A 6,130-nucleotide genomic window follows, 5' to 3' on the forward strand; every position below is an offset into this window, starting at 1 on the left:
ATTATCTATTCCTATCCCTGTAAATAAAGACAGTTCACCTACATAATATATCACATTTATTAAAAGACAACATAGCTCAATTACTTTATAACAACCCCGGAGACTATTATTTTAAAAGAATAGGTTCAACACTGCAGCTCCCATGTAAACGGCCCTGATTTTAATTATAGGTTTATATATTATTCAGCCAGTGGTCATCTTTATGTTGTATTGATCTCCAGGTAGGGTGTGTTCCTTGGTAAACAAAAGGAGATAAAGCTGGAACTCAAGCTGTGCAGAAGCTCGTTTGTTGTAGCTGTAGGTCTTTTGTTTAATAAACACTTCTCATTTAAAAGCCCTACGATTTAATATATCATGAGGTCACTGAAGCCAAAGGAACTCTTCGGGACAGCGAAGGGCTAGGAGGAGAATTCCTCAAATTCTTCTTGGGCAAATCACAATTGGTTCTTATATTGTCCCCACTCTTTCAGCAAAACGCAATCTCAGGTTCTGAAGAAAAGATCACGATACCTGAGCCAAAACCAAGTCATACTCTGCCCAGAGACGTCAGTGTCTGCTGGTCACCCCAAACTGTCTCAGCGCTAGGGAAGCAAGAGATAGCAAGTCGGGGCAGGGTGGGGGATAATAGGCACCTATATAAAGACAAAGCCCCGAATATCAGAACTGTCCCTATAAAATTGGGACATGTGGTCACCCTACTCAGCTCCCAGTGCACTTTACTCAGAGGACTTCAGAAATGGAAGCAACTTTGAAGCTGATCACAATGTACAGAAAAGCCAGTATTAAAAGAGGCAACAAAAAAATATCAGGGCCAAGGTAGATAGAAAGTCCTCACAAAAACTCTAAGCCAGATTCATAGAGACAGAGTTGCTCAGGTTTTAAAGGCAAAAATACACCATTAGGTGAGCTTTGGGTTCGTTATTCCTGCTAGAGTAAGAACAGGCTAAACACAGCTTACATTCCCCTGCACAGTGATGAGGAGAGTTCAGAAAAACCTCTGTAGGTTAAAAACAAATAGAAGACTACCAGATGTCCCTGGGAAGGTCTGATATATACACCACCACCGCTTCTCACCTCTTGCCTTCGAGTGGTTTTTTTTATTTGCTTTTTTAAGGAGCAAAATGTCCGCCTGCCCCGATTCATAGAGGCTACAGACCCAAATACAGAACCTCTCCATGGATCTTCTCCATCCCAAGGGCTCATACAGCAGCAAACAGAGGACAGGCAAACAGAGGGAATTTGCCTGGGGAGAGGAGTTCCCACAGAGTTTTTTTTTATTTTTGCCTTTCAGGCTTCTGTGAGCAGTAAATACAACAGCTGAAGAGGCTCTTAGACGGAAGACAATATGGATAGTGAGCGATCAGCTGTTGTGACCTGTACAGGATGTGCCATGTTTGTACTTCTCCCAAAGGATAGACGTGACTTTGTCTGTACAAAGTGCAAGCTGGTCTCCATATTGGAAGAGAAGTTTAAAGGTCTAGAGAGCCAAGTATCAACCCTGCACTGCACCAGAGAAAATTTTCTGGATAGAAGTCAGCATTTGGTATTGCAGGCACAGCATGCTGAAGAATCTGAGAGGGCAGTGCAGAATGGGGAAGAAAATTGGCAGCATGTGACCTCCAGAAGAAGAAAGGAGAACCCATGTACCCCCAATGCATATAGAGGTAAGAAACCATTTTCAGGCTCTCTGCACAGGTACTACGGTGGAGAACAGTTTGGAAGAGTCATCATGGGGGTTCCACGACCACCACTCCCAAGAGGAGGAGATGGGTGGTGATGGTCAGGAACTCGCTCCTAAGCGGGGAGGTAAGTGGGGAAGTGGGATACCAGGAGGAAACATAAGGAGGAGGGTGCAACAGGGGTGACCTCCTGAGTCATACTGAGAAAGTAGGGCAATCAGCTAGTTATCTTAGGTGCCTGTACACAATTGTAAGAAGCCTGGGAAACAAGCAGCAAGAACTGGAAGTCCTGGCACAGTCAGTCAAGGAACTATGATGTGATTGGAAAAACAGACTTGGTGGGGTAACTCACATGACTGGAGCACGGTCATGGATGGGCATAAACTGTTCAGGAAGGACAGATGGGGCAGAAAAGATGGTAGAGCTGCACTGTATGTAATGGAACAATATGATTGCTCAGAACTCCAGTATGAAACGAGAAAAGCCTGTTGAGAGTTGGGTTAAGTTTAGAGGCGAGAGCAACAAGGGTGATGTCGTGGTGGATGTCTGTTATAGACCACCAGACCAGGAGGATGAGGTAGATGAGGCTTTCTTTGGACAACAGAAGTTTCCAGATGACAGGCCCAGGTTCTCATGGGGGACTTCAATCACCCCGACATCAACGGGGAGAGCAATACAGCAGTGAACAGACAATTCAGGAAGTTTTTGGAGAGTGTTGGGGACAAACTTCCTGGTGCAAGTGCTGGAGGAACCAACTAGGGGTCATGCTCCTCTTGACCTGCTGCTCACAAACAGGGAAGAATTGGTAAGGGAAGTAGAAGTGGGTGGCAACCTGGGCAGCAGTGACCATGAGATGGTCGAGTTCAGGATCCTGACAAAAGGAAAAAAGGAAAGTAGCAGAATACAGATCCTGGACATCAGAAAAGCAGAATTTGACTCCCTCCGGGAATTGATGGGCAGGATCCCCTGGGAGGCTAATATGAGGAGGAAAGGCGTCCAGGAGAGCTGGCTGTATTTTAAAGAAGCGTTATTGAGGGTGCAGGAACAAGCCATCCTGATGTGCAGAAAGAATAGCAAATATGACAGATGACCAGCCTGGCTTGACAGAGAAATCTTCGGTGAGCTTAAACACAAAAAGGAAGCTCACAAGAAGTGGAAACTTGGACAGATGACTAGGGAGGAGTATAAAAATATTGCTCGAGCATACAGGGGCCAAATTAGGAAGGCCACAGCACAATTGGAGTGGCAGCTAGCAAGGCATGTGAAGGGTAACAAGAAGGGTTTTTACAGGTATGTTAGCAACAAGAAGGTGGTCAGGGAAAGTGTGGGACCCTTACTGAATGGGGGAGGCAACCTAGTGACAGATGATGCGGAAAAAGCAGAAGTACTCACTGCTTTTTTTGCCTTGGTCTTCACAGACAAGGTCAGCTCCCAGACTGCTGCACTGGGCAGCACAGTATGGGGAGGAGGTTAGCAACCCTCAGTGGTGAAAGAACAGATATTTAGAATATCTGGACATGCACAAGTCCATGGGTCAGTATCTAATGCATCCGAGGGTGCTGAGAGAGTTGGCTGATGTGATTGCAGAGCCATTGGCCATTATCTTTGAAAACTCATGGCGATTGGGGGAGGTCCCAGACGACTGGAAAAAGGCAAATATAGTGCCTATCTTTAAAAAAGGGAAGAAGTAGAATCCATGGAATTACAGACCAGTCAGGCTCACCTCATTCCCTGGAAAAATCATGGAGCAGGTCCTCAAGGAATCCATTTTTAAGCACTTGGTTCCTGAGCACTTTCCTCTCCTCCATCAACATGGATTCATCAAGGGCAAGTCATGCCTGACCAACCTGATTGCCTTCTATAATGAGATAACTGGCTCTGTGGATATGGGGAAAGTGGTGGACATGATATATCTGGACTTTAGCAAAGCTTTTGATACAGTCTCCCACAGTATTCTTGCCAGCAAGTTAAAGAAAGTATGGATTGGATGAAGGGTCTATAAAGGTGGATAGAAAGCTGGCTAGATTGTTGGGCTCAATGGGTAGCGATCAATGGCTTGATGTCTAGTTGGCAGCCAGTTATCAAGCAGAGTGCCCTAGGAGTCTGTCCGGTTTTGTTCAACATCTTTATTTATGATCGGGTTGATGGAATGGATTGCCCTATCAGCAAGTTTGCAGATGACACTAAGCTGTGTTACCTAGGGAGGTGGTGGAATCAGGGCCGCCCAGGGCGCGGGGGGGGGGGGGAAGAGGGTGACAAGTGGGTCAATTTTTCCCAGGCCCTGGAGGGGACCCCACGAGAGTTTTCGGCGGCAGGTCCTTCAGTGCCACCAAACACACCCAGAGTGAAGGACCCATCACCGCTTCTTCCGTTCCGGGTCTTCGGCAGCAAGGGTCCTTCCGCTCCATGTCTTCAATGAAGTGCCCCAAAGACCTGGAGCGGAAGGACCCCTGCCGCCAAAGGCCCCAGGCCCCCTGAATCCTCTGGGTGACCCTGGGTGGAATCTCCATTCTTAGAGGTTTTTAAGGCCCAGCTTGACAAAAAGCCCTGGCTCAGATGATTTAGTAGGGGTTGGTTGCTTTGAACAGAGGGTTGAACTAGATGACCTCCTGAGGTCCCTTCCAATCCTGATATTCTATGATAGCCTCCCTCATGGCGATGCTGGTAAAAATGGAAGGATGTGTACAGTGATGGATCTCCTGCCCCGCCCACCTGTGCTTTGCTACTGCAGGCTATCATGCCAGGGTCCCTGCAAAATCAAGTTATGTGCCATGTGTGAGCACCCCTGCAATCCTGGTCCCCTTATACACAGCAAAAAAAACAAAAAAAAACACAGACCAGTTCCACCGCTAAGTGAACTTTCACTGCTGCACAGGAAGGAAGAGGATTTGCTTTTTCGGAAAAGTAGTCATGTATTTGGGAGACTACTGTGGTTTGAGAGAATGATTTGGCAAGAAGGACTCTCAGAAACACTCAGCGCAGGACTCTCTCTCCTTCCTTTTTAAAATGCCCCAACTGCTAGGCCTTCGAGTCAACACAACAATGGCGCCTGAGGGGCATTTATTTTACATGCTGATTTGCACTAAGATAGTTCAAGACTTGCTTAGCTGAGCCTTAGCAAGTCTTGGACATGAAACTGCACAGGCCTGTTGCCATCTATTTGTGGAGTCCTAAGACAGACTTCCTAAATATCCTGAACATTTACCAGCATACCAGCTAGCTTCTCACACTTACTATGACGACCACAAGGAGTTAATCTCCGATGATATTTTATTTGCCTAGGGAAGTTTGCAAGGCTGCATTAGTACTAGAAATCCAGCTTCACTGTGGTAGGGAATTTTTTCTCCTCAGGAACTCAATGTTCAAACAAGCTCCTTGGTGAGGTAAGCACCGGCTGCCTTTTAATATAAACACAAAACTTACATTAAACGTATTAGTTGGGGGAGGAATAGAGATGAGGCTTGTGGAATCTCATGAGTCATCGTTTCTGTAGGATAAAGAGCATCCTTGTCTCAAAACATCAATTCATTTGCTTCTATTGTGTGTCGCAGATATGGGCTCTTCGAGGATGAAAGCAATTAATAAAAACAGTTCAACGATTGTTCTGGAAAAAAATGAAAATGGAAAGTAGTTTTTTGGTGCCTAAATACATTTAAATATGGGAAAAATAGAACACTTAATATGGCACAATGCTTGAGGGGCAGAGAGCAGGAGGACAAATGCAGAGCATTAGCCAAGCATGATTGTATTTCCCCAAAATAACAAGCTTCTTAACTGAGAATTAAGATTCAGTACACACACCCCGCTGCCCCAGGCATACACTAGAAATCAAAAGGAGTACTTGTGGCACCTTAGAGACTAACAAATTTATTTGAGCATAAGCTTTTGTGAGCTACAGCTCACTTCATCGGATGCATAAAAGTGGCCACTATGGATGTAGAAGCCCTCTACACCAACATTCCACACAAACATGGACTACAAGCCGTCAGCAACACTATCCCCGATAATGTCACGGCACACCTGGTGGCTGAACTTTGACTTTGTCCTCACCCATAACTATTTTACATTTGGAGACAACGTATACCTTCAAATCAGTGGCACTGCTATGGGTACCCGAATGGCCCCACAGTATGCCAACATTTTTATGGCTGACTTAAAACAACGCTTCCTCAGCTCTAGTCCCCTAATACCCCTACTCTATTTGCGCTATATTGATGTCGTCATCATCATCTGGACCCATGGGAAAAAGCCCTTGAGGAATTCCACCATGATTTCAACAATTTCCGTCCCACCATCAACCTCAGCCTGGACCAGTCCACACAAGAGATCCACTTCCTGGACACTACGGTGCTAAGAAGCGATGGTCACAAACACCACCCTATACCGGAAACCTACTGACCGCTATTCCTACCTACATGCCTCCAGCTTTCACCCAGACCACACCACACGGT

The sequence above is a fragment of the Lepidochelys kempii genome, chromosome 9 (assembly GCF_965140265.1).
Source record: "Lepidochelys kempii isolate rLepKem1 chromosome 9, rLepKem1.hap2, whole genome shotgun sequence".
Classification (NCBI taxonomy): domain Eukaryota; kingdom Metazoa; phylum Chordata; order Testudines; family Cheloniidae; genus Lepidochelys; species Lepidochelys kempii.